Below are 23,220 nucleotides of genomic sequence, written 5' to 3' on the forward strand. Positions count from 1 at the left end.
GCAATAGACTGACTCAGAGGTCACTGTGAAGAAATGGGAGAAGGTGAGCTGTGATATCACCTAATGTTAATGGTGGATCCTGTGTTACATACTGTATATAGAGTTATTACCAGTCATTGTACAGGAGGAGGAGGTGAGCTGTGATATCATCTATTGTGAATGGTGGATCCTGTGTTACATACTGTATATAGTTATTACCAGTCATTGTACAGGAGGAGGAGGTGAGCTGTGATATTATCTATTGTGAATGGTGGATCCTCTGTTACATACTGTATATAGAGTTATTACCAGTCATTGTACAGGAGGAGGAGGTGAGCTGTGATATTATCTATTGTGAATGGTGGATCCTGTGTTATCTAGTGTATATAGAGATGTTATCAGTCATTGTACAGGAGGAGGGGAGCTGTGATATCACATATTGTGTATGGTGGATCCTGTGTTATCTACTGTATATATAGGTGTTATCAGATATTGTACAGGAGGAGGAGGTGAGCTGTGACATCACCTATTGTGAATGGTGGATCCTGTGTTATCTACTGTATATAGAGGTGTTATCAGTCATTGTACAGGAGGAGGTGAGCTGTGACATCACCTATTGTGAATGGTGGATCCTGTGTTATCTACTGTATATAGAGGTGTTATCAGTCATTGTACAGGAGGAGGTGAGCTGTGAATCCTATGATATCTGCTGTATGTAGCACCTTTCTCGTCAGATTTAAATAATATTTCTGAAAAGTCTTCTCTACAGAACCGTATGAATCTAATTTTGGGCATACTAACTTAAATTTGAATTGATCAGAGTCACTCAATCCAGCGGGGGTTGATTTGAGTCAACTCTGCCAGGAAAAGGTTATAACAAATAATAAAGTCTCTAATCTCCTTTCCTTGACTCTGCCCTTATCTGTCCTACTGCCACAATAGAAGAAAGTTTGTATTCTCATATTCCTCACCATTTTAAGGAAATGTGACCATCGAGGACTGCGATGAGTTGGATATTAGTGTTGAATTACAATATATTACATGTTGTATGATTTGAGAAAGGAATGGATTCCTCCAAGCGGTGTTTATGTATCACGGTCTCAGCCAGACAGACTTCCTTCAGACTGCTCAGCAGGAGAGCACTGAGCTCCGGCGGACGGACGCTGGCCTGGGAATTGTATATCTAAACATCTTTTGCCACTGAGTTGAGGGAAGAGAGTGTGCACTCAATAAAGGTCTTGGAGGGAAACTTAGAAATAAATAATCCACATCAGAAGAGAATATAAACCTGTGCTGCCTCTTCAGATTTACAAGGGACTCGCGGAGTGCAGGGGTCCACACTGGTTACAGAGGATTTTCAGCAAGTATCCTTCTTATCTCTCTCCCGCTGCTTGTTTCCAAACTCTAGATCAGTGTTCCCAACTCCAGTCCTCAAGAGCCACCAACAGGTCATGTATTCAGGATTTCCTTAGTATTGCACAGGTGATGGAATTCTTGCTTTCCAGGTGATGCAGTTATCACCTGGGCGATACTATCAGGAAATCCTGAAGACATGACCTGTTGGTGGCTCTTGAGGACCAGAGTTGGGGAACACTGCTCCACAGACTCTCATACTGTAGATAAGAAAGACAATGCATCATCTCTCCACAAGGAGACGCGTTACCCCTTAGACCCCAGTCAGAGGCCTCCCATACAGCCACATCAGATCTCAGGCTTTGCACTGAGGAAGTGAACCACCTGGAAACATGTCTGGAGATTCTTGTTTGACTTTTATTCTAAGTCACGTGAAAAGTCTCATTAAAGGATAAATATTGGCTTTTAAAATTGCTACTTCCAGTAGGTGGCACTAAAGTTCTAGTCTTTTTCCTCTCTGAAGAGACAATTTGCATAATTAACTTCCCAGAGGTGCATTGCATGACCTTGATTGATGTGGCTGGTGTCATCCAAAGATTCTGTTACACCTGTGCAGCTTTTGTTCCCTACTGTGCAGCTCGTGTTCCCTACTGTGCAGCTCATTTTCCCTACTGTGCAGCTCGTGTTCCCTACTGTGCAGCTCGTGTTCCCTACTGTGCAGCTCGCGTTCCCTACTGTGCAGCTTGTGTTCCCTACTGTTCAACTCATGTTCCCTACTGTGGAGCTCGTGTTCCCTACTGTGCAGCTCATTTTCCCTACTGTGCAATTTCTGTTCCCTACTGTGCAGCTCGCGTTCCCTACTGTGCAGCTCGCGTTCCCTACTGCGCAGCTCATTTTCCCTACTGTGCAGCTCTTGTTCCCTACTGTGCAGCTCTGGTTCCCTACTGTGCAGCTCATTTTCCCTACTGTGCAGCTCTTGTTCCCTACTGTGCAGCTCTGGTTCCCTACTGTGCAGCTCTGGTTCCCTACTGTGCAGCTCATTTTCCCTACTGTGCAGCTCTTGTTCCCTACTGTGCAGCTTGCGTTCCCTACTGTGCAGCTCTTGTTCCCTACTGTGCAGCTCGCGTTCCCTACTGTGCAGCTCTGGTTCCCTGCTGTGCAGCTCTTGTTCCCTACTGTGCAGCTCTTGTTCCCTGCTTTGCAGCTCTTGTTCCCTACTGTGCAGCTCGCGTTCCCTACTGTGCAGCTCGCGTTCCCTACTGTGCAGCTCTGGTTCCCTACTGTGCAGCTCTTGTTCCCTGCTGAGCAGCTCGCGTTCCCTACTGTGCAGCTCGCGTTCCCTACTGTGCAGCTCTGGTTTCCTACTATGCAGCTTGTTTTCCCTACTGTGCAGCTCTTGTTCCCTACACCTTCAGTCCTTTGATTGAATGATGGACACAGACTCCTTTGGTGCATGTAATTAAACCATACTCGCATCATCACCTATTCCACTGAAGCCATGGTCTCCTGTAAAATAAAAATAAAAACCAACCATGTCCCTCATCTTATTATTTACTTATATCTCTGGCGGCAGCTGCTGAATACTCTCATCAGTCGCCTCTTGCTCTCACTGTTAACAGCTGAATACAACTCTCAACATTGTCCCCAGCGAGCTCTGATCACAGCGCAAGCAGGTGACAGTGATGTGAGCGGTCTTCACTTCAGCACCCGATGCCGGGGAACAGCATGAACAGTACCGCTAATTCCCAGGTGCTGGTACATGTCACACTGCTGACAAGGATGTCATCTGTGTGTACATTTGCGGGACGTATTGCACCCCGAGCTGCTACCAGAAACCCTGACGCCTGAAAGAGCCATTACTGAACGCTGTCATTCACCGAACTTTGGACGACTTTTGCTGATTTTTAGGAAAAAATCTCGGGAATCTGAACATTAATCTGAATGTGCAACAAATTTGAGATTGTCCGAATAAGTTTGCTCGTCTTCATTCAGGACAAGGCTGCAACGTTTTGTTCTTACGGTTGCAGAGCCTCATTCTTGGGATCGCTAAGGAACCCACCAATAACAATTTGTCCTCTATCCAAAAAGGGGGCATGAAAATAATAAGAACATTAATATCAAAGAAGAGGGATAACTCACTTTAAGGGGCAATTTACACACAGAGTATACTTCACATTGAGAACACACACAGCGAGGATACATTTGGAAAATGTTATGTCATGGCAATAATAAAGGGCCATAACAGTACAGTTATGTCGCAGCAGAGAAAAAACAGATAACGTACTGCTAGAGTATAAGGATGATGAACATAGCTAAGACATACAGGCTGCATGATAACCATGCACACAGTGATGACATAGTCTAACATTAATGCATGCAGTAATTACATAATATAACGATAGTGCACTTCGCGATGACATAACAGTAGGATAATGCACAAAGTGATAACATTGCAGAATAGTTGTGCACTCAGTGATGGCATCTCAGAATAATGCAGACCGTGAAGACATTGTATAAAAACAGTGCGCATAGTGATGGCAGTATAATTTACAAAGTAATGACATACTGTAATAATAAGTGATAACATAATAATAATGCACGCAGTGATTATATAGCATAATGGGGATGCATACAGTAATGACATAGCATAATAATAATGCACACAGTGATGACATTGTATAATAGTAATGCACACAGTGATGATATAGCATAATGATGCACACAGTGATGACATAGAATAATAATGCACACAGTGATGACATTGTATAATAGTAATGAACACAGTGATGACATAGAATAATAATAATGCACACAGTGATGACATTGTATAATAGTAATGCACACAGTGATGACATAGAATAATAATAATGCACACAGTGATGACATTGTATAATAGTAATGCACACAGTGATAACATAGCATAATAATAATGCACACAGTGATGACATTGTATAATAGTAATGCACACAGTGATATAGCATAATAATATTGCACACAGTGATGACATAACGATAAAGCATGCAGTAATGATATTCTGTAATGTTCATGCACACAGTGATGACGTGGTAACAATGTACATAGTGATGGCATAGTATAATAATAATGCACACATTGATGAAATTGTATAATAATAATGCACACAGTGATGACATTGTATAATACTAATGCACACAGTGATGATATAGCATAATGATGCACACAGTGATGACATAGCATAATAATATTGCACATAGTAATGACATTGTATAACGATAAAGCACCCAGTAATGACATTCTGTAATATTCATGCACACAGTAATGATGTAGTAATAATGCACATAGTGATGGCATAGTATACTAATAATGCACACAGTGATGCAATTGTATAATAATAATGCACACAGTAATGACATTGTATAAGGATACATTTTAAAAACCTGACCGGCACATCCAAACATAGACTCAGTGTGAACAGGTGCTGAACCTAGAGTCGCCAACTCGTATATAGTTAAGTAAATAAGGCAGCACACTGCAGCGCCAGAACATACAAACTTGAAAAACGAAATTTGAACTGCATTACTGCACTAGAAATATGAAAAATGAGAGCTTTTAGCGCATAAAAATGGCCAATTTTATATGTACCTGGTAGCCCCGTTACGGCATCTCTCTTATACCAGGTCCTTTTTCGTTTTTCAAGTTTGTATGTTCTGGCGCTGCAGTGTGCTGCCTTAATTACTTAACTATATACGAGTTGGCGACTCTAGGTTCAGCACCTGTTCACACTGAGTCTATGTTTGGATGTGCCGGTCAGGTTTTTGAATTGTATTCTCTAGCCTTCTGATCGTGCACTCCGCCTCCTAGTTTCAGGTGTTTTAATTACAGCAGGTCCAATACCCCTCCACAGAGAGAGAGAATTTTAGTCTAGTAAGAGGTTTTCACATGTACCCATTCAGATGGAGACGTTTATTCTCAGCGAGGTAAGGCAAGTTTAGGACCTGGTATAAGAGAGATGCCGTAAAGGGGCTACCAGGTACACATAAAATTGGCCATTTTTATGTGCTAAAAGCTCTCATTTTTCATATTTCTAGTGCAGTAATGCAGTTAAAATTTCGTTTTTCAAGTTTGTATGTTCTGGCGCTGCAGTGTGCTGCTTTATTTACTTAATTGTATAAGGATAAAGCACGCAGTAATGACATGATATCATGGTGCGCACAGTAATGACATACTGTAATGTTCATGCACGCACACAGTGATGACATGGTAATAATGGACAGTGATGCCACAGCACAGTAATAATGAGCACATGGGTGTTACAGATCAGAAATTATATAAACACCATGATCTTACAGCATATAATCCCGGACTCAGCAATATTCTGTAAAGTGTTGCAGGATATGTTGGAGCTAATAAAATGCATGTATTATTAATGTAAACACATGGATGTTAGCCTACAGTAATAATAATGACACAATCACAGCCCAGTAATAATAGACACGGATATGACAGCAGAGACATGTTACCCAGATGTTTAGCTTTGCGGAGAATTGCCAATGAACTTTAAGCAAAGAAGGGTCAAGGATACATAGACCTGTTCCCACACCTTCTCTGTTTTTACTGCGTTATTAACCATATGTTGTCCTGTATGTTCATATGGCATTTCTATTTCTATTTACGGTATTAAGTATGTGTTTCTCTTTATTTTTCAATAGTCAAGGAGAAGAAAATCTTTAAAAATCAGTGAAGTGAATCCTTACTTTATTGCATGTGAAGTCCTGAATTGATTTCCACTACACGCTCGGTTCTATCAGGCAGAAAAAGATCTTCTGCTGATGAGAACGTACAATCCAGTATTCACCGTGACTTGCATTATCTTAATTCATCTCTTAACTGTATTGTGATGTACTGATTCATAATGTGACTGTCATAGACTTCCTCATGCTGAAACCGTGAACGAAGAATTAAGGTCTGTTCCAACATGGTGTAGAAATGTTTCTAGGAGTGACTAGCATACTGCAACGCACATTGTGCCTACGGCACAGTAATACGGAACCATAGAGAGTCAGTGGGCCGCTGCCGCAGGATGGCCTTTGATTCCACTCAGTCTATCAAATACACATCCAAGCCCTTACTACCTCCTGCCGTTTCTAACTCCAAGATATTTCTCCAATCTGCTTCTTCATTATCCTTGAGTTATCAAAAATGTTAGTACATGCTCTCATCTTCTCCCACTTAGAACACTGCAACATCCTTGGCCTCACATCTAGCACTCTTGCACCTCTCGTATCCTCAGCTCTGCTGCACTGCTAATCCACCTCTCCCTTCATTCTGCTATTCCCTTCACTGCCTGCCTATTGCTCTGCAAATTCAACGCAAAACATTAACCAAGGCAACATAGTAATCCGCAGCAGGAGAAATGCTTGTAGACTGATGCTGGTGCCGGTGTAACAGGCCAAATTTACCCCTGTCCAGATTAAACAAGGCCATGGTATACCCCGGGGAATAAACTGTCCTAGGCCAAACTGTACCCGGGAGTGTAAAATAGCCTAGGCCAAACTATACCCTTCCATGGTACAATATACCCCTCTATTTTATGAACCCTTGTAAATTAGATAGATTTTTGATGCCATTTTGTAACGCCCGCAGGTGGCGCAAGTGGTTTGTGGACCCACTGTGTCACGGGGCCGGACTTGCCTAAGAAGGGGCGTAGCTAAGTGGCTACCTGGTGTTCACTGGAGCTCCTGATGGTGGAGGCAGACTGGGCTGCAGGTTGCCACCAGGTATCACTCCTAGGCAGGCGCTAGTACTGCAGCTGTTGATCCCAGACGTTGGGTTTACTGAAGTGGCGAGATGTGACTGAGGCCGCTAACTAGCCAGAACTGGAGACTGCCGGACAACATGGATGCAGGTTCTTGTTCAGACCCGTAGATATCCAGAACTGTTCTGGAGCTGGTCGCACTAGGACCAGGGACTACAGACACAGGACTGGCCGCTCTGAGTTCGGGTCTAGGTACCGCAGACGCGGTTTCAGGAATAGGATGCCGCCAAAGCAGTGACAGGAACATGAGAAAACAATACTGTACACAGGACATGGGAATAACTTTAGTATATACTATGAATGGAGGACCTGGCAACATGCAGTTGCACACACTGACACCACTAATACTAACTATAGAGGTTGCTCAGGCACCTCCCCATTGTGGAGGATGCCTTATATACAAAATGTCTCCCAGCTATTGGCTGAAAGTCACCTTCTAGGTGAACACATTACTAAATGCCTCACAGCTGTTAGCTGGGGCATATACCATGTGCGCTAACCCTTTAAGAACAGGGGAGTGCATGCAATAGGCATGCTGCCTGTACACAGTGCGGTGTGCACAGCAGCAGGAGACAGATGCCGGGGGCCATGCCGAGGACCCGGACAGTGAGTAAGCCAGCAACCCTGCATGAAGGGAGAAGGGGACATCGTGCAGGGGCGCCGGCAATAGCGCTACACATTTTTTAATAACTTCAAACTGACTTGCACGTAGTGAGAAAGTATTTGTGCTGTTTAATCACATGATGAAGATTGATCTAACAATTCAGTGTGACTGGTAATGGACAATAGTCATTATATCTGAGATTAAACTGTTAACCATTAAAATAAGTGCTCCTAATTTAATGTGTAAACACTACTGAGAAGTGTGCAAGTCAATATTTTGTCTTTGTGGAAGGCTAACATCTGAGACGTGAGACAAGAGGACTAGCACACTTCTCAGTAGTGTTTACACATGAAATGAAAAACACTTCTCTACAACCTTAAAGTACCGTCACACTAAGCGACGCTGCAGCGATACCGACAACGATGCCGATCGCTGCAGCGTCGCTGTTTTGTCGCTGGAGAGCTGTCACACAGACAGCTCTCCAGCGACCAACGATCCCAAAGTCCCCGGGTAACCAGGGTAAACATCGGTTTACTAAGCGCAGGGCCGCGCTTAGTAACCCGATGTTTACTCTGGTTACCGTTGTAAATGTAAAAAAACAAACACTACATACTTACATTCCCGGTGTCTGGTCACGTCCCTCGCCTTCAGCTTCCCGCACTGACTGAGCGCCGGCCGGCCGTAAAGTACAGCGGTGACGTCACCGCTGTGCTCTGCTTTACGGCTGGCCGGCGCTCACCAGTCAGTGCGGGAAGCTGAAGGCGAGGGACATGACCAGACACCGGGAATGTAAGTATGTAGTGTTTGTTTTTTTACATTTACAACGGTAACCAGGGTAAACATCGGGTTACTAAGCACGGCCCTGCGCTTAGTAACCCGATGTTTACCCTGGTTACCAATGACGACATCGCTGAATCGGCATCACACACGCTGATTCAGTGATGTCAGCGGGAGATCCAGCGACAAAATAAAGTGCTGGACTTTCCCCAGCGACCAACGATCTCCCAGCAGGGGCCTGATCGTTGGTCGCTGTCACATAGAACGATTTAGTTAACGATATCGTTGCTACGTCACAAAAAGCAACGATATCATTAACAATATCGTTATGTGTGACGGTACCTTTATAATGCAATGGTAATTTGATCTTATCACTTCACTGTTTTACTCACCCTGTCTGGTTGAACAGTGTGCTTCTATCAGGCCACGTTCACACGACATGTTCAGTATTTGGTCAGTATTTTACATCAGTATTTGTTCCACTCCTGGTTTTGGCTTACAAATACTGATGTAAAATACTGACCAAATACTGATAGTGTGAACATGGCCTCATACTAAGACACACAGCTACTTTTAGTGTGTAACTACTGAGAAGTGCGGTAGGATTCTTCACTTCATTATATATTTGTGGATATTGCCCTATGCCATAATATATCTGGTGTATAATCAAATCTAGGCCGCTTTAACTCCGGGAATAGTCTGAACTGGGTGTATACTATGGCCTGTTACACTGGGCCAGGTGAGTAATATCTATACTACTTTCTGGCTATGTTGATTTTTTGTTGTTTGCTGCAGTAAAAACAATGCTTTTAAAAAGCTCACCGTTCACCTTTTTCAACGCATTTTTGGGTGCAGATCACATGTGCTTTGTGTACGGTACATGTTTTATTCACTAAAATCACATCAATAAATGCTGTTATGTTCTTTGCAGCATTTTTTTGCATTCTTATTACATATAACTCACAAAAAATTGCCCTTAATAGAATATCCCTAAACCAGGGAAACAAGAACCACTGTATACCAAATACATATATCACGTTTTTTTTTGGTGATTACACTATACAGTAAATCCCAAAACAAGTGGTGCTTTCTAAATAAAATATAATTTATTGAACATGAATTAAAACATAATTAAACATAGAATAACAAAAAGGTGCAAGATCCAATAAAAAGAGGGACATACAACCATAGAAAAACTACCAGATTCCTATAACTGAGTACAAGGAGAGCTAAATACCACATAAAAAGACCTCTGACTGAGTCTAATAGGGAAAATACCATAGCCCATGCTGGCCATATAGTTTATTCATGTCTGAAACTTAGACAATCATGTGCAGTGGCAGTTATGGCATATGGTAAGGTATAAGAAGCCCTTATGACCAAAGTGGTGAATATGTGGGTAGAGCTCCGTTTGATATAACAATGGCACATTACCTGAAGTGTATCATGTGGTTTTCCTGAAGAAGCGGTCAGTGAAACGCGCGTCGGGGCAGAGGGACGCCAAGGAAAACCACATCATACACTTCAGGTAATGTGCCATTGTTATATCAAACGGAGCTCTACCCACATATTCACCACTTTTGTCATAAGGGCTTCTTATACCTTACCATATGCCGTAACTGCCACTGCACATGATTGTCTAAGTTTCAGACATGAATAAACTATATGGCCAGCTTGGGCTATGGTATTTTCCCTATTAGACTCAGTCAGAGGTCTTTTTATGTGGTATTTAGCTCTCCTTGTACTCAGTCACACTGTAGTGTTATAGGAATCTGGTGGTTTTCCTATGGTTGTATGTCCCTCTTTTTATTGGATCTTGCACCTTTTTGTTATTGTATGTTTAATTATGTTTTAATTCATGTTCAATAAATGATATTTTATTTAGAAAGCACCACTTGTTTTGGGACTTACTGTATAGTGTAATCACAAAAAAAAACGTGATATATTCTTATTACATAGTATAGGAGAAAAACACTGCAAAAATGCTGGAAGGATTGACATGCTGTAGATTTAAAAAAAACGCTGCAGTGCACAAATTCGGTCAGGAAGAAAAAAAAAACAATTGTGTGCAAGAGATTTCTGAAATCTCATAGATTTTACTGGTACTGTAAAATGCATCTTCTAATTTGAATAAAAAAGCTGCAAAAACACTGCACGTGAACACAGTCTTAGGGGAATCCACAGCAATCCTACAGTTTTATTACAACTCTGCAAGGACATTAAACAGTCGACTTCAACTCAAAAATATTTCACGAATCCGTACATTCCTCAACCAAGAATCTGCAAAAACCCAAGTCCATGCCCTCATCATCTCCCGCCTCGACTACTGTAACCTCCTGCTCTGTGGCCTCCCCTCTAACACTCTCGCACCCCTCCAATCTATTCTAAACTCTGCTGCCCGACTAATCCACCTGTCCCCCCGCTATTCCCCGGCCTCTCCCCTCTGTCAATCCCTTCACTGGCTCCCCATTACCCAGAGACTCCAGTACAAAACCCTAACCATGACATACAAAGCCATCCACAACCTGTCTCCTCCATACATCTGTGACCTCGTCTCCCGGTACTTACCTACACGCAACCTCCGATCCTCACAAGATCTCCTTCTCTACTCCCCTCTTATCTCCTCTTCCCACAATCATATACAAGATTTCTCTCGCGTATCACCCCTACTCTGGAACCCTCTACCACAACACATCAGACTCTCACCTACCATCGAAACCTTCAAAAAGAACATGAAGACCTACCTCTTCCAACAAGCCTACAACCTGCGGTAACCACCGATTGACCAAACCGCTGCATGACCAGCTCTATCCTCACCTACTGCATCCTCACCCATCCCTTGTAGATTGTGAGCCCTCGCGGGCAGGGTCCTCTCTAGTCCTGTACTAGTTATGACTTGTATTGTTTAAGATTATTGCACTTGTTTTTATTATATAAACCCCTCCTCACATGTAAAGTGCCATAGAATAAATGGCGCTATAACAATAAATAATAATAATAAAATAAAATATTCTGGAGCCCTGATTATTTTATGCATTGCTCTCACAACTTTCATATCCTTTCCGTTTTCACTCTCATTCTATTCTATCTTCATTCTCATTAGAATTATTGCACCCGGCAATATCTTTTCATATATTTCAAGCAATGGCTTCAAATAGACCTATTATTACTCTCATTATTATTCCCAGTTGGAATTGATGAATTCTACCTTTTATAACAATTTAAAGGGGCACTAGCATTCTTTTTCTCTCTGTGCAGATGAATCTATAGGTTACACAATTTTCTTTTATTCTGTGTGCTTGTTTTCAATGTTATGGCCTCCTCCATTGTGGGGCTCATTGATGTCCAGGTCACACCAGACATTGAACACTATGACTAACACTGGGTCCCACCTCAATCTATTGCATTGTGGGGATATTATTACACCAATGTATTGTTTTGTGAGGGAACTTTTATTCTTTTAAAAGTTCAGATAAACTCTGGGGGAGATAAAGGGATTATGTGATGTACAAAGGGTTCAAAAGAAGTTTTCACGTTTGAGTTCTATAGGCAGATTTATAGCCGTCTTCATATGAAGTGACTATGTACCACACATTGCAAGTCCCCATAAAAATAGTTTTGGGGAACTCTGATTTCTGTATTAGAAATGTAGAGCTATGACTTCTATAAAAACATGTTTAATTGGAAGATAACTTAACTACTGCATCCAACCACATTCTGCGTGTGTAATAACACCCACTATTAATGGGAACCTGTCACCAGGTTTGGCCGATAAGATATGCGGCCATCACCTTCCAGGGCTGATATATATATATATATATATATATATATATATATAATGCTGTGCATCTGCCCCCAACCTGACCTGTAAGAGAAGAAAAATAACTTTTATTATACTGCCCTGCGGGGCGGTCCGGTTCGAGGAGTGTCCCTCTTCTTGGTCTGGTGCCTCCCTTCATCTTGTGATGCTGCCCTCCTGCTGGCTGTGTGGATGACGCGTTTCCTCAGCACCGCTCACACTTCTCTGCCCTGTTGAGGGCAGAGCAAAGAACTGCAGTGCACAGGTGCCGGGAAAGGTCAAAGAGCCCCAGCGCATGCGCACTGCAGTACTTTGCTCGACAGGGCAGAGAAATACGCCTGCGCAGGAGCGCTGTGCCGAGGAGATTGTGTGGGACGAGACATCCACACGAAGCAAGCAGGAGGACGGGGATCGTAAGAAGATGGGAGGCGCCAGGACCAAGACCAGCAACGCCCATTGGACCGGACCGCCCCGCAGGTGAGTATAATAAGTTATTTTCCTTCTCTTACAGGTCGGGTTGGGGGCAGATATACAGCAGCATTATAGAATGCTGTATATCAACCCTGAAAGGTGATGGCCGTAACTCGTATCGGCCAAACCTGGTGACAGGTTCACTTTAAGGAGTGTTCATTGACTTAAAGAGAACCTGCCAGCAAAAAAAAAAAATTGTATATACCACTGTCATGGTGGCTATGTATAATCACACTTCCAATAATTGCAGGAGAAAGGGTTGCACGTCACTCCACTAAAGAAATGAAAACTGTGGGTGCACTGATAGGGTAAAGTTCTAATAGTTGAAAATAATCAAATATCACGGCATTGTAATCAGGGAAAAATTACAAATTGCGTTTTTTATCGTTGTAATCCAATTAAATAAATTACATTTTGGTCATCCAGACCTTCTTCAGAATAACATGGATTACAAATGAAACTTGATACAGGAAAAATACAGTATATATCTTTGTACCATGTTAGCCAACAGATCTAAAAATATAAAAATGTGAGAGTCCTTATTGGTTGTTTTCATGGCTAACTGCAAGTGAAACTTGCACTTTTCCCCACAGCGACGGAATCAAGGTCTTCTCCTGTGCTCATATGTTTCACTTATAATCTGTGTTATTCTGAAGAAGGTCTGGTTGACAGAAACGTTAATAACTATTTTACTGAAGAAGAACAACAACAAAAAAACACAATTTTCGTTAACGATTCGGTTCTACCGAATAACAATTGAAACTTATGAGCACAGGAGAATCCTGCGACTCCGTCACTGTAGGGGGAAAGCGCAAGCTTCACTTGTAATTCATGTTTTTTCTGAAGAAGGTCTGGTTAACCAAAATGTCAATAACTGTTTTACTGGATTACAACAATAAAACCAGAATTTTTCATTCATCCCCTATTGGAGAGCCTTGATACTTGAATATTTTCAACTATTAGCACTTCCAAAAAGACTACTCTACATGGATGCAAGTGAATACCTTTTTTTTCTTTCTGGCAGATGTTCTCTGACTTGAATAGGGGTGAAACCGCAATTGGAGAAACCAGAAAAGGGCGCACATAGGGAAAGTACGCAAAAGCTAAAAACAGACAGGTATATATGGAATGGTAATCTCCATTTGAGGGTTTTGCAACATTGAGCCGAAGTCCAAAGCTGGCATAAAATGTAAGGAGACTGGATCATGCTGCTGACAGTGTCCTCAAACCCCAGTCCAGGTGTGCCAAACCGTGTTGGAAAAGATTTACTCAGGAGTAAGAAGTAATGTGGTATGGTACCCCACGTGGATGGGTACTGATGGTGGTGAAAAGATCCAGCTGTCGAGTAAATGAAGCCATAACGATAAAGCACTGCTTAGAGACTATTCCAATAAAAAAAACATTATGCTTAATCGTTAGAGTTCTATTTGGCCATTGGCTGGATCTTTGCACCACTATCATTATCTAGCCACTTGGGGTACCTAACCATACTCATAAGTAGTGTTGAGCGATACCGTCCGATACTTGAAAGTATCGGTATCGGATAGTATCGGCCGATACCCGAAAAGTATCGGATATCGCCGATACCGATATCCGATACCAACACAAGTCAATGGGACACCAAGTATCGGAAGGTATCCTGATGGTTCCCAGGGTCTGAAGGAGAGGAAACTCTCCTTCAGGCCCTGGGATCCATATTAATGTGTAAAATAAAGAATTAAAATAAAAAATATTGATATATTCACCTCTCCGGCGGCCCCTGGACATCACCGCGGGTAACCGGCAGGCTTCTTTGTTTAAAATGAGCGCGTTTAGGACCTGCGAATGACGTCACGGCTTCTGATTGGTCGCGTGGCGGTCACATGAGCGGCACGCGACCAATCAGAAGCCGCGACATCATTCGCAGGTCCTAAACGCGCTCATTTTAAACAATGAAGCCTGCCGGTTACCCGCGGTGATGTCCAGGGGCTGCCGGAGAGGTGAATATATCAATATTTTTTATTTTAATTCTTTATTTTACACCTCACTATAGATCCGATACCGATACCCGATGCCACAAAAGTATCGGATCTCGGTATCGGAATTCCGATACCGCAAGTATCGGCCGATACCCGATACTTGCGGTATCGGAATGCTCAACATTACTCATAAGTACTCTGCCTTGGATATTACTTATTTGTTCTTTTGACAATAGGTTTCCCACGTTGTCATAACGCTCAGTGATCAACTGTAAGCAGTGGAGAAACCTGGCAATAAGTGTTCAATTTCCCTGCATAGCATATAGCAGTGTTCCCCAACTCCGGTCCTCGAGAGCCACCAACAGGTCATGGTTTCAGGATTTCCTTAGTATTGCACAGGTGATTGAATGCTTGCCTGGCCAGGTGATGCAATTATCACCTGTGCAATACAAAGGAGATCCTGAAAACATGACCTGTTGGTGGCTCTCGAGGACCGGAGTTGGGGAACACTGGCCTATAGAGTGCAAAATAAGCATTATTCAGGGTCCATTCAAATTGACAGGTTGTCTGTGTAACCTTGACCAAGACAGGTCCTCCAAAAAGAGATTTGCTTTTCTTAGCTGCTCTCCACTCTGCTAAGAGATGATGATACAAAATATAGAAACCCGCCTCTATTAACTTCAGTTTGTAATGTTTAGTAGGTAGATGTTATGTTTGCTAATGACAGGTGTTATGAAGGCAATCCAGAAACACAGTGTGCTTAGCGATCAGAGCGCACACAGTGATCTGACAAATACCCAAAAATACAAGAACGAGCTCTGAGACGTGGAAACTCTGTAGACTGCACACCTGATCCTATCCTAAACACAACTAAAAGCGGCTGTGGATTGCGCCTAACAACTACCTAGGCAACTCGGCACAGCCTAAGAAACTAGCTAGCCTGAAGATAGAAAAATAGGCCTGACTTGCCCCAGAGAAATTCCCCAAAGGAAAAGGCAGCCCCCCACATATAATGACTGTGAGTAAGATGAAAAGACAAAACGTAGGGATGAAATAGATTCAGCAAAGTGGGGCCCGATATTCTAGGACAGAGCGAGGACAGTAAAGCGAACTTTGCAGTCTACAAAAAACCCTAAAGCAAAACCACGCAAAGGGGGCAAAAAAAACCCACCGTGCCGAACTAACGGCACGGCGGTACACCCTTTGCGTCTCAGAGCTTCCAGCAAAGCAAAAGACAAGCTGGACAGAAAAAAAGCAACAAAAAAGCAAAAGGCACTTAGCTATACAGAGCAGCAGGTCACAGGAACAATCAGGAGAAGCTCAGATCCAACACTGAAACATTGACAAGGAGCAAGGATAGCAGCATCAGGCGGAGTTAAGTAATGAAGCAGTTAACGAGCTCACCAGAACACCTGAGGGAGGAAGCTCAGAAGCTGCAGTACCACTTGTGACCACAGGAGTGAATTCAGCCACAGAATTCACAACAGTACCCCCCCCTTGAGGAGGGGTCACCGAACCCTCACCAGAGCCCCCAGGCCGACCAGGATGAGCCGCATGAAAGGCACGAACAAGATCGGAAGCATGAACATCAGAGGCAAAAACCCAGGAATTATCTTCCTGAGCATAACCCTTCCATTTAACCAGATACTGGAGTTTCCGTCTAGAAACACGAGAATCCAAAATCTTCTCCACAATATACTCCAATTCCCCCTCCACCAAAACCGGGGCAGGAGGCTCAACAGATGGAACCATAGGTGCCACGTATCTCCGCAACAACGACCTATGGAATACATTATGTATGTAAAAGGAGTCTGGGAGGGTCAAACGAAAAGACACAGGATTGAGAACCTCAGAAATCCTATACGGACCAATAAAACGAGGTTTAAATTTAGGAGAGGAAACCTTCATAGGAATATGACGAGAAGATAACCAAACCAGATCCCCAACACGAAGTCAGGGACCCACACGGCGTCTGCGATTAGCGAAAAGTTGAGCTTTCTCCTGGGACAAGATCAAATTGTCCACTACCTGAGTCCAGATCTGCTGCAACCTATCCACCACAGAATCCACACCAGGACAGTCCGAAGACTCAACCTGTCCTGAAGAGAAACGAGGATGGAACCCAGAATTGCAAAAAAATGGAGAAACCAAGGTAGCCGAGCTGGCCCGATTATTAAGGGCGAACTCAGCCAACGGCAAAAAGGACACCCAATCATCCTGGTCTGCAGAAACAAAACATCTCAGATATGTTTCCAAGGTCTGATTGGTTCGTTCGGTCTGGCCATTAGTCTGAGGATGGAAAGCCGAGGAAAAGGATAGGTCAATGCCCATCCTACCACAAAAGGCTCGCCAAAACCTTGAAACAAACTGGGAACCTCTGTCAGAAACAATATTCTCAGGAATGCCATGCAACCGAACCACATGCTGAAAGAACAAAGGTACCAAATCAGAGGAGGAAGGCAATTTAGCCAAGGGCACCAGATGGACCATTTTAGAAAAGCGATCACAGACCACCCAAATGACTGACATCTTTTGAGAAACGGGAAGGTCAGAAATGAAATCCATCGAAATATGTGTCCAAGGCCTCTTTGGGACCGGCAAGGGCAAAAGCAACCCACTGGCACGAGAACAGCAGGGCTTAGCCCTAGCACAAATCCCACAGGACTGCACAAAAGTACGTACATCCCGTGACAGAGATGGCCACCAGAAGGATCTAGCCACTAACTCTCTGGTACCAAAGATTCCAGGATGACCAGCCAACACCGAACAATGAAGTTCAGAGATAAGTTTATTAGTCCACCTATCAGGGACGAACAGTTTCTCTGCTGGACAACGATCAGGTTTATTCGCCTGAAATTTTTGCAGCACCCGCCGCAAATCAGGGGAGATGGCAGACACAATGACTCCTTCCTTGAGGATACCCGCTGGCTCAGATAAACCCGGAGAGTCGGGCACAAAACTCCTAGACAGAGCATCCGCCTTCACATTTTTAGAGCCCGGAAGGTACGAAATCACAAAGTCGAAGCGGGCAAAAAATAACGACCAACGGGCCTGTCTAGGATTCAAGCGCTTGGCAGACTCGAGATAAGTCAAGTTCTTAAGATCAGTCAATACCACCACGCGATGCTTAGCTCCTTCAAGCCAATGACGCCACTCCTCGAATGCCCACTTCATGGCCAGCAACTCTCGATTGCCCACATCATAATTACGCTCAGCGGGCGAAAACTTCCTGGAAAAGAAAGCACATGGTTTCATCACTGAGCAATCAGAACCTCTCTGTGACAAAACCGCCCCTGCTCCAATCTCAGAAGCATCAACCTCGACCTGGAACGGAAGAGAAACATCTGGCTGACACAACACAGGGGCAGAACAAAAACGACGCTTCAACTCCTGAAAAGCTTCCACAGCAGCAGAAGACCAATTAACCAAATCAGCACCCTTCTTGGTCAAATCGGTCAATGGTTTGGCAATGCTAGAAAAATTACAGATGAAGCGACGATAAAAATTAGCAAAGCCCAGGAACTTTTGCAGACTTTTCAGAGATGTCGGCTGAATCCAATCCTGGATGGCTTGGACCTTAACTGGATCCATCTCGATAGTAGAAGGGGTAAAGATGAACCCCAAAAATGAAACTTTCTGCACATCGAAGAGACACTTTGATCCCTTCACAAACAAAGAGTTAGCACGCAGGACCTGAAACACCGTTCTGACCTGCTTCACATGAGACTCCCAATCATCTGAGAAGATCAAAATGTCATCCAAGTAAACAATCAGGAATTTATCCAGATACTCACGGAAGATGTCATGCATAAAAGACTGAAACACAGATGGAGCATTGGCAAGTCCGAACGGCATCACTAGATACTCAAAATGACCCTCGGGCGTATTGAATGCAGTTTTCCATTCATCTCCTTGCCTGATTCTCACCAGATTATACGCACCACGAAGATCTATCTTAGTGAACCAACTAGCCCCCTTAATCCGAGCAAACAAGTCAGATAACAATGGCAAGGGATACTGAAATTTAACAGTGATCTTATTAAGAAGGCGGTAATCAATACACGGTCTCAGCGAACCATCCTTCTTGGCTACAAAGAAGAACCCTGCTCCCAGTGGTGATGACGATGGGCGAATATGTCCCTTCTCCAGGGATTCCTTCACATAACTGCGCATAGCGGCGTGTTCGGGCACGGATAAATTAAATAATCGACCTTTAGGGAATTTACTACCAGGAATCAAATTGATAGCACAATCACAATCCCTATGCGGAGGTAGAGCATCGGACTTGGGCTCTTCAAATACATCCTGATAATCAGACAAGAACTCTGGGACCTCAGAAGGGGTGGATGACGAAATCGACAAAAATGGAACATCACCATGTACCCCCTGACAACCCCAGCTGGATACCGACATGGAATTCCAATCCAATACTGGATTATGGGTTTGTAGCCATGGCAACCCCAACACGACCACATCATGCAGATTATGCAACACCAGAAAGCGAATAACTTCCTGATGTGCAGGAGCCATGCACATGGTCAGCTGGGCCCAGTATTGAGGTTTATTCTTGGCCAAAGGTGTAGCATCAATTCCTCTTAATGGAATAGGACACCGCAAAGGCTCCAAGAAAAACCCACAACGTTTAGCATAATCCAAATCCATCAGATTCAGGGCAGCGCCCGAATCCTCAAACGCCATGACAGAAAACGACGACAAAGAGCATATCAAGGTAATGGACAGAAGGAATTTGGACTGTACAGTACCAATGACGGCAGACCTAGCGGACCGCTTAGTGCGCTTAGGACAATCAGAAATAGCATGAGTGGAATCACCACAGTAGAAACACAGACCATTCAGACGTCTGTATTCCTGCTGTTCAACTCTAGTCATAGTCCTATCGCACTGCATAGGCTCAGGTTTAACCTCAGGCAGTACCGCCAAATGGTGCACAGATTTACGCTCGCGCAAGCGTCGACCGATCTGAATGGCCAAAGACAAAGACTCATTCAAACCAGCAGGCATAGGAAATCCCACCATGACATCCTTAAGAGCCTCAGAGAGACCCTTTCTGAACAAAGCTGCCAGCGCAGATTCATTCCACTGAGTGAGTACTGACCATTTCCTAAATTTCTGACAATATACTTCTATATCATCCTGACCCTGGCACAAAGCCAGCAAATTTTTCTTAGCCTGATCCACTGAATTAGGCTCATCGTACAGCAATCCGAGCGCCAGGAAAAACGCATCGACACTACTCAATGCAGGGTCTCCTGGCGCAAGAGAAAATGCCCAGTCTTGAGGGTCGCCGCGCAAAAAAGAAATAATAATCAAAACCTGTTGAATAGGATTACCAGAAGAATGAGGTTTCAAGGCCAGAAATAGCTTACAATTATTTTTGAAACTTAGAAACTTAGTTCTATCTCCAAAAAACAAATCAGGAATAGGAATTCTTGGTTCTAACATAGATTTCTGATCAATAGTATCTTGAATTTTTTGTACATTTATAACGAGATTATCCATTGAAGAGCACAGACCCTGAATATCCATGTCCACACCTGTGTCCAGAATCACCCAAATGTCTAGGGGAAAAAAAAAAAGTGAACACAGAGCAGAAAAAAAAAAAAATGATGTCAGAACTTTTTCTTTCCCTCTATTGAGAATCATTAGTTTGGCTCCTTGTACTGTTATGTTTGCTAATGACAGGTGTTATGAAGGCAATCCAGAAACACAGTGTGCTTAGCGATCAGAGCGCACACAGTGATCTGACAAATACCCAAAAATACAAGAACGAGCTCTGAGACGTGGAAACTCTGTAGACTGCACACCTGATCCTATCCTAAACACAACTAAAAGCGGCTGTGGATTGCGCCTAACAACTACCTAGGCAACTCGGCACAGCCTAAGAAACTAGCTAGCCTGAAGATAGAAAAATAGGCCTGACTTGCCCCAGAGAAATTCCCCAAAGGAAAAGGCAGCCCCCCACATATAATGACTGTGAGTAAGATGAAAAGACAAAACGTAGGGATGAAATAGATTCAGCAAAGTGGGGCCCGATATTCTAGGACAGAGCGAGGACAGTAAAGCGAACTTTGCAGTCTACAAAAAACCCTAAAGCAAAACCACGCAAAGGGGGCAAAAAAAACCCACCGTGCCGAACTAACGGCACGGCGGTACACCCTTTGCGTCTCAGAGCTTCCAGCAAAACAAAAGACAAGCTGGACAGAAAAAAAGCAACAAAAAAGCAAAAGGCACTTAGCTATACAGAGCAGCAGGTCACAGGAACAATCAGGAGAAGCTCAGATCCAACACTGAAACATTGACAAGGAGCAAGGATAGCAGCATCAGGCGGAGTTAAGTAATGAAGCAGTTAACGAGCTCACCAGAACACCTGAGGGAGGAAGCCCAGAAGCTGCAGTACCACTTGTGACCACAGGAGTGAATTCAGCCACAGAATTCACAACAGGTAGACAATAAAACCTCCTATTTAAATAGGAAATAACTCAAAATAGTATGTGTCAGCAGCAAACTTTAAACCACAATTAGCTCAAGTGATTAAAGGGAAGCTATCATCAGAAAATGAGTAATTGTTTTACAAAGGTAAAACAGACTTCACTTGCTGTGTCGGCTTGCCCTGTTATTTCCTTACATTGCGCACTGACAGTGCGCTCTGTTACTGGCTCATTGTTTCTAATTACAGTTAGCCAGAGAGCGCACTGTTACTCTGCACTGAGAAGACTATTGCACAATAAGAACGGAGCTCGTACTGAGCATATGTCGGAATTGACAACTGACACATGGTCAGTACAGCAGAGACTACCTCATGGTAAGAATATCAAAACAGAAATGGATAAAAAAAATATATTAACTAAAGCAGGTAGCTACCTCATGGTAAGAATATCAAAACATAAATAAATTAAAAAAAAATATTAACTAAAGCAGGTAGCTACCTCATGGTAAGAATATCAAAACAGAAATAGATAAAAAAAATAAATTAACTAAAGCAGGTAGATTAGAGAGGGAAAGGAAGGGATTTTTTTTATTAAACCATATAAGAAAACTATTGTATTAACCCCTTAAGAACCGGGCCAATTTTTAAAATCTGACATCTTTCACTTCATGTAGTAATAACTCTGGAACGCTTCAACATATCCCATTGCTTTTGAGATTTTTTTTTCGTGACACATTATACTTTATGTTAATGGTAAATTTAAGTTGATCTATTTTATGTTTAGTTATAAAGAATATCAGAAATTTGTCAAAAATGTAAAATAAATTAGCAATTTTCAAAGTTTGACTGATTATCCCTTGAATCCAGATAATCATACCACACAAACACATTAATAAATAACATTTCCTACATGTCTGATTTACACCAGCACCATTTTTTTTCAAATGTTGCTTTATTTTGTTAGCATTTTAGAACGTTTAAAAATATAGCAGTCATTTTTTAATTTTTTTTTAAAGGAAACTAACAAAACTTATTTTCATAGGGACCTGTTCAATTTTGAAGTGACTTTGGAGGTGCTATATATTGGAAACCCCAAAAAAGTGATACCATTTTAAAAACCGCAGCCTTCGACACATTCAAAATTTTTTTCAGGTAGTTTATTAAACCTCCAGGTACTTTTCAGTAATTAACGCAAAGTGTCATGACGGGAAAGAAGAAGTTGATTTTTACCACCTAAATGTCGCTAAGGCTACGTTCACATTAGCGTTCTGCCGGGCTGCGTCGGGCGCAGCTGCGGCGACGCGTGCACCATGTGCCCCTATATTTAACATGGGGGCGCATGGACATGCGTTTGCATGTGTTTTGCAATGCATGCGTCTTTTTTTACGCTAGCGTTAGGGCGCAGAGGACGCAGCAAGATGCATTTTTTTTTGCGTCCAAAAACCGGCAAAAAAAGGACGCATGCGTCACAAAACTATGCGTTTTGCATACGTTCTTGTTTGCGTTGTGCGTTGCGTCGCCGACGCAGCAGCGCACAACGCAAATGTGAACGTAGCCTAACTTTTGAACAGGCCGCTATAGCTGGAAGACTTTAAGACTGCTATATGGCCATGAACTGCCATGACAAACTTCAGGACCACATGATGAAAATCTCAGAGTGCCGATGGGGTTGAATCATGAGCGCCAACATGCTGTTAACCATTTAAATGCTGTAGGCACTATTGACAGCAGCATCTAAGGGCTTAAATTACGATGGTCGGTGCCAACAATAATCGTGGCTGATGCAGCAAGTTGTCAGCTATAGTGTACAGCCATGAAATAAAGCTATAATATATCTACTATTGACAATCTATAAGTACTGTATTACCAGCCATTAGTGTCCTGCGCTCATAGACCTAAACTGAGAGAGAAAATAATTGTGGAGAAATGTGATCCTAATCAAATCCCACTTACTTTAAGCCTGATTGCAACTTCTTAATGTATTAAGAACATTGCTGCCTCATTAATGTTAATATTCTCTTTTTATTCCCTTACATT

Source organism: Ranitomeya imitator, chromosome 10, assembly GCF_032444005.1.
Source record: "Ranitomeya imitator isolate aRanImi1 chromosome 10, aRanImi1.pri, whole genome shotgun sequence".
NCBI classification, from domain to species: domain Eukaryota; kingdom Metazoa; phylum Chordata; class Amphibia; order Anura; family Dendrobatidae; genus Ranitomeya; species Ranitomeya imitator.